Raw genomic sequence first — 12,476 nt, 5'->3', positions numbered from 1 at the left:
TTATATTGTATTCATATAGGCCGATCTACACACATTACCTTTCTACATTTCTGACACTGAATTAAAGGTCCAGTGTGTAATATTTAGGAGGATCTATTGACAGAAATGCAATATAATATACATATGTTTTCAGTGGTGTTTAAAGATCTTAAATAATGAACTGTTATGTTTTTATTATCTTAGAATGAGTCATTTCTATCTCATACACCAGGGGTCCCCTTACATGTTAAGTCACCATTATGCGATTGTCATTATGTCATGTTTCTACAGTAGCCCTAAATGGACAAACTGCTCTACAGAGCGCTTTTGATTGACAGGCTACTCTCTGCTGACTCAGATGATGGCATCTTTGTCCTGTATTGGCCACCGTATGTGCTTCGAAAGGGAGGGGTGAGCGGTGGACTGAGCTGTATTTTAACAAGCTATCGTAATATACATATCTATGATATTTATCACACAGATAAACTTATTTTCTATGACGAATCACATATCACGCCTTACCGCAGCCAGGAAATTACGTAAATGTATGGTTACCGCTGACTGACCAACACCAATGGTCCTTTCACCAATGAGAAACCGTTCGGCACGCCCATTACTCCAAGCTGCAGTTACCCCTGTCTCAATGAATCTCCATGATTCATGGGTGCACTTTATCATCGCCCTCTACCGGTGAACCATTGAAATTTCGAACTGTTTCGAAACAGTTATGACGTAGCGAAGCCTCGTTTACTGAAATCACGTGACTTTGACAGTTTGATACATGCTCCAAATCACTGATTCGAAACAAAAGATTCTTTGGAGCTTCGGAGCTTCATGAAGCAGTGTTTCGAAATTAGCCATCACTATACTTGTGTATGCTTATGTACTTATGTATACGAATGCGGTGAAAGACGTCGTATTCCTATAGGTCAATGTGAATCAGCTGATGCGAGCTTGACTAACGTGACCTGCCAGAACTTATGCTACACTTGATCTGTCTTGTCTTTTATGCCTTGTTCATTCAATTCAAATTCATTCAATCAATCAATCATTCAGAACACTATAGGTTTTTACCAATAACATTTCAACATCAACAAAAGCCGTCTTTACACTGGAAAGGTGGCACAGAAGCTGCATCTGACATGGCATGTTTATTCACACAGACTGCTATATAATGCTCAACACTGCAAAAACTGTAATGCAATATGAGCAGATGTAATGCTGCAGTTGACACTTTGCATTCATTTTCACATTTCACTAATCTCAACAGTCATAATAGACTAGTGTTGTTTTGGTTTTGCCAATACTCTGGCCCAAAATTACCCAACTACTTCCAACACACTCTCCAACTCTCTCTCAAATCAAATGTCTATAAGGAGCCTCCATTTTTAATTATGTAGCCCCACCTTAAGGGTCATACCATTCATAAAGAAACAAAAACAAATTAATTAACATAATACAATTTATAAAAACATCAAAATATCATAATGTACATTAATTATATGGGTAAAAATCAATACAATAAATAGGCAAATGCAACATTTAAATGAATCAGCATTATTACAGTGGGAGTTTGGTGAATTTAACTTGAACCTGTCAGTAAGTATGTCCTGTATTACAGATAGTAAGCTGGTGTGTTTGATGAAAATAAGAACATTAAACATATTAAAGTTTGAATGATATCCATCAGTGATCTCTTGTTTCATTCCATCTCTCCGTCAAACCACATTATGATGTTATGCTCCTGTACACTGCATAATTGTTAAGAAACTTCCTGAAATTTTCCATTCAGAATTTGGGTTTCAGACTTGAGTCCAGTATTAGTAAAGCCATTTGGTTTGTTCTCCTGTTTATAATGAACACAAGCAGTAAACCCATCACAATCAACAGCAGCAGCAGAATAACAAGGATCAAAAAGCATCCATGACATCTGTACGCTGACTCTCCTTGTCTCTTGCTCTTATCTGTAAAAAGAAATTAAAAGTTTGATTAAATAACAGCTTCAGGAAAACATCCACTATAAACAAGAAGTAATAGTGGACATAATCAGTAGAGTACAGATTACATTATTACAGTAAATTATACTGTAAGGTTACAGAGAGCTGTGGTGTGAAACTGATCATTTGTTTGATTAAGCAACATTTTAAATGAAATAAGTTGTGTTTTGAATGACCTGAGTACAGCAGGATCTCTCTCCTGATGTCTTGACCCAGAGGTTTGTTGTTCAGTATGAATGTCAGAGAGCAGTTTGTGACTTCAGTGAGATTTATTCAACTAGACACAATGTAAAGTCCAGTTTGTGTGTCCTTCGTGATGTGTGTTTGTGTCTGGTTAGTGATGTCTAAGTTTTCCATCAGCCACTGCAGTTTAGGAGAAGGGTAACCCCCATCTGATGTCACTAGCAGTTAACATGGAGAATTGCAGAAGAGGTTCAGAGAAGATGCTGGAAAACAACAGAATACAGACATTAAAACAAACACGACTGTTTCAATCACACTGTGAGACCTAAAGATTGATTCACATGTTTTTCTATGAACATCAGTCCATGTTGTTTTGTTACCTGCAATATTCACTCTAAAGCTCTTCTTCTGGCTGCCAGTGTTTGTGCTGATGGAGCAGGTGTACACACCAGAATCCTGCAGAGTGACTCTGTCCAGTTTGAGTGATGCGTTTCCTCCTGCCATCTCCTGGATGAACAGGCTGGTGCGGTTCACATAGGCTCGATTCTGATGGTTGAGCTGGTCCCGGCTGAAGTAGAAGCTGTGAGCAACGTCCAGCCCACGCTGCCAGATAATAAGGATGCTACTTAGATCCCACGAGTCCACAGGGAAGGTGCAGGGGAGGATCAGCGGCTCTCCGTAAAACCCAGTGACAGGACCTCTGGGCACAGTAATCTCAAACTCAGCTAGAAAGAGAAGGAGAGAAAATATATTGGTGTTAATTTACTGCGTGTTGTGTTGGTCATATTTCTCTTTGCCTAACAATGCAAGTAAAATTGGATGGATGTCTGCACTTTCTGAGAGGCTTCATAAAGAACATTTTAGACTTCCATTAAAATGTCAATAATTTCTTACAGTTACTTACTGAGGCATGACACTTCAAAAAGAAGCACAGACCAGCAGAAAAAAGTTGCTTGATGTTTAAGCTGGTTCATATTTTATTCGCGGTGGCTGCCTGCCAGTTCCAAAAGTTAAATCCTCCATAGAGTGCTGGAAAAGTAATCCAAGCGGATCCTGTTATGATAACACCAGATATGTATTGCTTTACCGCTGGGGTCATATCATATCATATTCCAACTGTAGTAGAAGCTTTGAGCAACATCCTCTGGGCACAGTAATCTCAAACTCAGCAGAGTGAAGGAGAGAAAATATAGCAGAATTTGAGTTTCACAATCAATCATAATGGCTACTTGTTGTATTATTTTATTGGCAGATCTTGACTTGCCAAAATGATTTACAGAAAGCTGCATTTATGGATGATGAGATGATTATTTCAGTAAGTATTTCACAACATTTCCTTTTCTAAAAATAAAAATATATTCTGACATTAATTACTCTGAAAATTTTGTATATTACTTCACAATTTATTACAGAATTGTTTTATGCCATTAAGTGTAGAGGAACAGTGAACTGATCAAGGTGTTGAAGCTGTAAAGCTCTTTCTTGCCTCCGGTGAGAAACTAATGAAATGGGGGTGAGATTACTTTGAAGAAACAACATTCTAGATAAAAGTTTTTCCTTTAAACATAAGGAAACATGAATTAAAAAAAATAGCAAGTAAGTCCTGATCACAGCACAAAGTCTCTGATCACACCAGATGAAATACGAGAGTATGTCGGGGAAGCCGTCCGAACAGATCAACACCAGTGATCCTTGTCCATTTCACGTCAATCCAACTCAACGTTTTAGTCTATGGTTTTATATAGGCCCCGCCTATAGTACGTTAAGGCCTCCTCCATTGGTCTAAATCACGCACTCACCTGTCAAGTTCAGAAATGAATGGATCTTATCAAAAAGGAAAGGTTTTCACAGGAAAATTTGGATTTCGTTCAGAGAAGAGACCTGTTCCTCAGTGTTTGTTGTTTTTTAGGAGTTAGACACCTCCTTTATACTCGTTTAGGTTGTCAAATTTCCAGGCATTAAGGTGGTTGATTTTATTTCGGAGGACACTGACCTCCTAGACAGCTTTTAAATTTTTACAGTCTAAGTTATTACAAATATTTTAAATATATTAAAGTGGAAAATAATTTTTGTGCAGTTTTCAATGTGTGCGCTTAAACGCTGACAATAAATAAAGTACACTAGCCACATTTTCTACAGATAAGTATTAAATGTTGATAATGTCTATTTATTTTTAATATAATGTCTATTTATTTTAACATAACAGCAACGTCCAAAAGGTTGTAGGAGGAGCGGGTTGGTTAAAAAAAAGAGCGGGTTGCTATGATGCGAAAAGCACGTGACAATGACAGTGGGTGTTGTCGACTAGCCAATAGGTGTGTTTGTATGGAAAGCCAAACAATTCGGAATTTGCATGCTTTTGAACGCCATATAAATATTAAAACGGCTTTTTCATAGCGCTACCAGGCGTTAAATAAGCGCTGTCAGGCGTTAAGTTAACGTCACACACCGCCACGCATTAAAATAACGAATTCTAAGACGTGGCTTGCTGATGTCTTGACTTCATGGAATCATGGGAGGTGTTGTCTTCACATCTACAACCGGTGGAAAAGAATCGGGACGGGACTCGGGCAGAAATCACGTTCATGGATGAAATTAACATTACTGTTGTATGAAGCAGAGTTGCTGTATATAAACTGTTACATTCCCAATTCCAGAAGAGTTGGGACATTTTGTAAAATGCAATTAAATTAAGAATTTGTGATTTGTTAATTCTCTCAAACCTCTATTTAACTGACAAAAGTACAAATAAAAGATTTCCAATATTTTCACTAAACAACTTTATTGTATTTTCTAAGTATAAACACCTGCCTAACTGCAAATTATTCTTCAGTAAAATTTTCTTCAATTTATTTTTTTAAACTCTGACTCCGGGTCTTCATTCATCATATCTGGTCTTTGGGGTTTTAACTGTAAATTCCCCTACAACTGATAAAAGAGTAAAACTGAAATAATGCAATAAATATTTCTGAAGTATATTCCTATTCATATTTACTGAGTTTTTTTTTTTTTTTTTTTTAGTCATCCGGGTGACTAGGAGCATGAAATTCTCTAGCCATGATTTCCTGGGAAACACAAAGGCCAAATTCCCTTAATCATTCATCACAATGAGTAAAACCAAAGAATATAGTTCTGATGTGCGGCAAAAGATTGTTAAGCTTCACAAAATAGAAAGTGGCTGAAAGAAAAAAGATAAAGCATTGATCAAATTCCATTTTAACCAACAGGAAAATAATTAAGTAGTTCCAATCAACTAAGGATGTCACAAAATTTTCTTGGAAGAGGACGCGTGTCTATATTGTTCTAATGCACGGTGAGGAGAAGAGTTTGAGTGGACAAAGACTCTCCAAGGATCACAGCTGGAGAATTGCAGAGATTAGTTGAGTCTTGGGGTCAGAAACACTTAAAAAATAAATAAATAGATAAATAAATAAAAATATTCAAACATTCAAACAATTCTCCTCGTTCAGGATCTTCAAACGGGACCAAACAAGAGCTTTTTGGCAGCAAACCCACCAGATGGGTATGGTGCACACATGGATAAAAAGTACCCCATGCCCACGGTTAAATATACTGCTTGTGGCCTTTTTTTTTTTTTGCTGGAGGTCCTGGACATCTTGTTCAGATACATGGTATCATAGATTCTATCAAATACTACAAAAAATCAAAACATGACCGCTTCTGCTAGAAATCCAATAATGGGCCGTGGTTGGATCTTCCATCAGGACAATGATCCAAAACAAACATCAAAACCAACACAAAAATGTGTCACTGAGCACAAAATGAAGCTTCTGCCATGGCCATCCCAGTCCCCTGACCTGAACCCTAAAGAACATGAGTGGACTGAAGAGAAGAAGCACCAACATGGAGCTGGAATCTGAAGGATCTGGAGATATTCTGCATGAAGGAATGGTCTCTGATCTCTTGTCAGGTGTTCTCCAAACTCATCAGGCATTATAGGTGAAGACTCAGCTGTTATCTTGGGAAAAGGAAGTTGCAATAATTGGGTGCCAATAATTGTGGCCAACGTTAACTAGAGAAAAACATTTATTTCATTAAAATTCTGTCAGTTACGTGAGGTATCGGTCTTTGGTATCGGGGTATTTTTACGAGTGAGTACAAGTACATGAGCTACTTTTTTGCTTTGTAATAATTATTCTTGAAATACTCTTTAATGGATATTATGTGCAGGCTTTTTCATCTTTAGTAATTTGACTTTTTGAGCCTACACACCAAAGTAATGTGGATATACAGGCTTTTAATGTTTTTTTTAGCGTATAACTACTCATACTGATTATTTATGTTAATGGGTATGCTTTGACTTTCCTTCATAAATTATTCGTTTGGTTTTAGTCTGATTGCAGACAGTGTCACAGCAGTCACAGACAGAATCTTGCCCAAACACAGAGATCAATCTAGTAAAAAAGAAGCCAAGAGGGGAAAAAGTGGTGAGAGATGAATCTTTAAAGTAAATGTCATGGAAGCCATGAATTTGTTGGATATTTATAGAATTTAGTGGTATGGAATGGAATGGTGGTAGTGTTAGGTGATACAAGAGTGATTCATGATATTTACAACACTGAGACAGATGTTTTGTTAAACTTTTCTCTGGGTGCCTGTAAAAACATTTCTGCACTGGACTTGGGCCTCCACCAGACACAGAGACCTCACAATGGAGTGAGACCTAAGGGAAATCACACAGAGAATATGATGAAGCACACAATGAACACATCACAATGCACACTACAGCATTGCTTTGTCTTCAAAATGTGTCACCGGTGAGAAAAGAATCAAGCGCAAAAAACATACATGGGCATCTGGAGCCTCAATGAATTGGAAAGCACCAAAAGAGTACTGAACAACATTGTCTGCCCTGGAGAACAGGTTTACAGATTAAATCAGGGTTAGATCAAAAACAAACATACTTAAAACAAAAACAAAAATACTTCTCAATAGACACGAGCTCAATTTCACAAAATCACTGCATTGTGAAATGTATTCATTTCATTTTCTGTAAATAATAATATATTATATATTATATTTTAGTATATTAGAGTTGGTCCGTGAAGTGCCTGGTTGCAACTGCTTGGCTTAACTGCAACTGACAACATTTAAACAATTAAATTCTTAGCTATATGACACCATGTTCACGTGCCTCATATTAAGAAAAATGCATGCAAGTTTGGAACCACAGTATGTGATAAAAGTTTTGTGAAATTGGGTAAAAGTGCATCAGAAACTTTGTAAATGGTGAGGAAAGCTTATGGAGAAGCTGCGCTATCATCTGCACAAGTGTACAGATGGCATAAGACCTTCAAGGAAGGACAAGAAGGTGTTGAAGATGAACAACAATCAGGATGTCCCTTCTTTGTCCAAAAAAAAACAGAATGTGGATGCAGTGAGGTTTGTTATCAACTGTGACCATCGGATCACCATCAGAATGATTGCAGAGGAATGTTTTAGCTTGGTATCTGAATAACTTGTGGTTTAATGGCACAGACCTTTGAACGTAACTCACTATCTGTTTCGTGCTTATAATACATTGCATAAGGCATTCCCTGCCTTAAAGTTAGGTTCTGTAAAAGGTAAATGTTCTGTAAAGATCTGTAAATAATAGTATATTATAATGCATTATTATATTTTATTATATTAGAGTTGATCTGTCAAGTCCCTGTCTGTGGTTGCAACTGCTTGGCTTAACTGCAACTGACAACATAATTAAAATCTTGGCTATATGTTTAGAAAATATAATGTACATAAAACAAATTTTATTCTATTCTACAATGCATACAACCTCATCTGGAAAGCATGGTGGAGGTAGTGTCATGTCATGGACATGCATGTCTGCCTCTGAAACAGACTCACTCATCTTTATTGATGACTTATTCAATCATGGCAGAAGAAGAGGAATTAAGAAGAATTAATTCAGAAATGTACAAAAGAATCTTGCCTACCAGTGTTCAAGAAAATGCCTCCAGACTCACTGGAAAGTGCTTCATATGGCAACAGGACAATGACCCAAAACACTAGTACTGCCAACTCAATCAAGATTATCATGGTAAAGACATTTTGGGTCTTTGATTGGCCAGGTCAGTCTCTAAATCCTATTTAACATGCATTTCAGCAGCAGAAGAGAAGACTAAAGGCAGAAACTTCCCCAAACAAGCAACCGTTGAAAATGGCTGCATTAAAGGCCTGGAAAAGCATTTCAAAGTGTGAAATAGGGTTCCCACACCTTGGTTAACTCAAGGAACTTTCCAGGTCGGTCCAATACCCTAAAATTCAAGGACTTAATGTGGGGACACATTTTAAATGAGAGCAAGGTTACATTGTGTTACCTTGTAAGATACATTGTTACAGTTTTCATGTGTCAAACAAAACTATGCAAAAAAGCCATATGACAGAGATCTGATATTCTATTTGTCATATTTCTGTTTTGCATGAATCTGAAGAATATTCGGTACATCCTATACTGTATTCTAAAATGATCTGATATTAACTTTTGCATGGATTTTATTGGAAAAAGCTTAGGCTCATGTAACCAGAAGTTTTAAGATATATGAATATGCTTAACAGCATTATTAAAATGAAAAGGGTTCGTACAGAGTTCTGAACATTTGGAAAATGCTTGATTTTAACTGTTTCATTTTGCATTCATGGTAAGGACCCTCTCGATCCTTATCAGTTTGCCTATCAAGTCAACAGGGCCACTGATGATGCTGTCCTTACTGTGGTGCATCATGTTGTGTAAAACATCTGGAGGATCCTAAGACTTATGCCAGGTTGTTCTTTCTTGGTCTGAGCTCTGCTTTCTATACCGCACATTATGCTCTCCAAACTAAATAGTATGGCTGTCAATACATATAGTATCAAATGGTTCATTCATTTTTACTGGTAGGAATCTACAAGTTAGAGTCAGGCAGACTCTTTCTGAGTGTAGGTCCATTAGTATTGGTGTCCTCTAAGGGTGTGAATGTTCACCACTGTTATTTACACTGTATGAGTATAGGAGTCACCATTCTGGGAATATTGTTGTAAAAGTTTCAAATGACACTGCCATTCTTGGTCTTCTGTACAAGGATAAGGACATTCAACATTACACTGCAGAGATTGCTAACAGTCTTGTGAACATCTCTACACAGTCTTGTGATTAACGTTAGAAAAATAGGAAATGATTTTTGATTCCAAGTTATAGGCAACCACTCCCCTATCACGATGAACAACGAGCCCATTAGACAGGTTCTTTCGTACAAACACTTCAGTTTACTTATTGATAATAAACCTTTATTGGAGGTTCATGAGGATAATCTGTGTTGAAAGGTGGAACAAGAGAAGTGCTTTCTATGGAGGCTAAGACTTTTTAGAGTTGCTCAGAGGATCATGTTGCTGTTTTATCATGACTGTATTGAATCCGTCTTACTGTATGGTATAGTGGACAGTTAAAAATACTAGGGAAGTCAATGGGACTCTGGGCCTGTTTGGATATCAATATTCTTTGAAATAACTTCTTTTGTGTTCAGCAGAAATTCATAGAGGTTTGGAACAACTTGAGGGAGCGTAAATGATGACAGAGCTTTCATTTTTGAGTGAACTATCCCTTTAAAATTTTAGGGTTTTTTAATGTTTAAAATGCATGATTAAAATGTTTAGGAAACTTCAAATTTATTAGGCTATATCTACATTGATTTACTACTACTGTTTCTACATTGATTATTCTAAATTAATTTGAAATTGTTTTAATTTTTTGATTATATAATTATTTGAACTCTAAAGAATAATAGTAAAACTGGCAAGAACTCTCTTCTTTTGAAAAAAAAAAAAAAAAAAACCTACTTAATTCTTATTCAAAACCGGATAAATAAAAAAAAAAATAAAAAAAAATGTATAGCCGAATAAAATAAAACAAAATTGAACTGAAATTAAATAGTAAAGTAAACAGAACAGAAAACAGAAAGATTTCAGATTGCTGAACTTATTAGTGAACCGACTCAAAACCAAAACATTACCTTTTATAACGACACTCCACGCCCACATTCACTCTGTGATAAATGAATGGATTTCAGTTTAACAGAGGCACATAGCAAAGGACGTAGGAGATAAGTAGGAGATAAGTATTGTCATTATTTGGCAAAGATGACAGATAACACACCTAGATTATTTTGAAATGACAGTCACCTGTTGTTTACCCTGACAGTCCGTGAGCGTGTATGTGAAGAGCAAGTCTTTATGCGGCTCCAGGACTATGGCGTTCAGATGGGATCTTTAATATCGACTTATTGCTTAGTTAACTAAGTAAATAAACCACACCTCATATCGGAACGCCATAGGTTTCAAAAAATAGTGGTTCCCTTTCGAAAGGGAACTCTACACTGCGTTGAAACGCATATGGGGAAAGCCATATAATCAAAATAATCTAGGTGTGTTATCTGTCATCTTTGCCAAATAATGACAATACTTATGTCCTTCTGAAAGGTGCTTCCTGACGTAGTTTACAAGTATGTCCTTTGCTATGTAGAGTTTTAGCCGGCAAAGGCGAATGACACGGTGGATTGTGTTCACCGACAATGTTTTCTGGAAGTATTCCTGAGCCCATGTTGTGATTTCCATTACAGTAGCATTCCTGTATGTGATGCAGTGCCGTCTAAGGGCCCGAAGATCACGGGCATCCAGTATGGTTTTCCGGCCTTGACCCTTACGCACAGAGATTGTTCCAGATTCTCTGAATCTTTGGATGATATTATGCACTGTAGATGATGATAACTTCAAACTCTTTGCAATTTTTCTCTGAGAAACTCCTTTCTGATATTTTTAGCCGCAGCATTGGGGGAATTGGTGATCCTCTGCCCATCTTGACTTCTGAGAGACACTGCCACTCTGAGAGACTCTTTTTATACCCAATCATGTTGCCAATTGACCTAATAAGTTGCAAATTGGTCCTCCAGCTGTTCCTTATATGTACATTTAACTTTTCCGGCCTCTTATTGCTACCTGTCCCAACTTTTTTGGAATGTGTAGCTCTCATGAAATCCAAAATGAGCCAATATTTGGCATCACATTTCAAAATGTCTCACTTTCAACATTTGATATGTTATCTATATTCTATTGTGAATAAAATATAAGTTTATGAGATTTGTAAATTATTGCATTCCTTTTTTATTCACAATTTGTACAGTGTCCCAACTTTTTTGGAATCGGGTTTGTATATCTGACCTTAAGTTTCCCGTATTGATTTTTCCTGGGCGTGTAGAGAGAAAAATATAGAATAAGGGGTTTTAATTATAATTTTTAATGTTCTTCAGTAGTCTATATTATGCATGTTTGAATAAATCCATCAAGTTGACAGCCACCATTTAAATGTTCATATATCAAAAAATGAATTGGAGTAGAAATAATTTTAAAGTTAGTAGGCCTATTAAATAGATATATTATTATAAAAGTTTCCTTAAGTGTAATTTAAGTTTGTATACAAATTAGTTAATTTTAACCTTCAAAATTAACGTAGTACCAACTGATTCCCATGTATATTATACAGCATTAGTACAGATTTTTTTTTTTTTTCTTGAGAATATTTTTTTTTCATTATTGTTACACTCTAAGAAATGCTGGGTTAAAAACAACCCAAGTTGGGTTGAAAATGGACAAACCCAGCAATTGGGTTAAATGTTTGCCCAACGCGGGGCATAAGGCAGTCGTAGCCTATGTATTTGTTCTATCGAGGTAATGGGTTTATGCAAAGATAATAGGTTAATTTGGGTGGGCAGAAAGTCGTTTTATCTTGTTGTTGCATTTTGTGTGTTGATGATGATTGGCCTGGTGACGCAGTCTTCAGAGTGTTGAATGAGTTGAGAGCGAATTAGGTAACAAGTACTATTTAGTTTTTATTTATATGTTTGAAGGTGGTTCTTTTCAAGAAAGTTTGTTTTGTAGGTTTCTTTTAAAGAAGAACCGTCTGGTTAATTTATTCTTCCCTTTTCTTAAATCCAGTTAATGCCCTGCGGTTTGTCATAAATTTGTTTTGTTTTTGTTCTTTTTCCTTGCTGAATGATGTGTACCAGTGTTTTAAACATTTAATTGTTTTTATACAAAATTTGGTATTAATGTGAATAAAAGCTTGTACAAGCAATACACTTTCACTAGTCTGTGGCCAGTTTTTCACCCACTTGTGGTGGGTTCCATGAAGTTGGGAGAGAAAAAAAAAAAAAAAAAAACACAGTATACTCACTACAAAACTAGACTACACTACTGGTGACAGGCAAACAGGAAGTATTGAGGTGGCTTGAATGACTGTGACTGAGCTGATTCTTTGTAGAGTCAAGT

General features: G+C 36.4%; 1 pseudogene; it reads right to left on the bottom strand.

The window, feature by feature from the left end:
- Positions 1–1,939: 1,939 nt before the first annotated feature.
- On the bottom strand, positions 1,940–8,028 carry LOC127504289 (CD276 antigen-like; annotated as a pseudogene).
- Between the last annotated feature and the right edge of the window lie 4,448 nt (positions 8,029–12,476).

This window comes from Ctenopharyngodon idella, chromosome 21 (genome assembly GCF_019924925.1).
Source record: "Ctenopharyngodon idella isolate HZGC_01 chromosome 21, HZGC01, whole genome shotgun sequence".
Classification (NCBI taxonomy): domain Eukaryota; kingdom Metazoa; phylum Chordata; class Actinopteri; order Cypriniformes; family Xenocyprididae; genus Ctenopharyngodon; species Ctenopharyngodon idella.
This window is presented reverse-complemented; position numbering and strand designations above follow the sequence as displayed.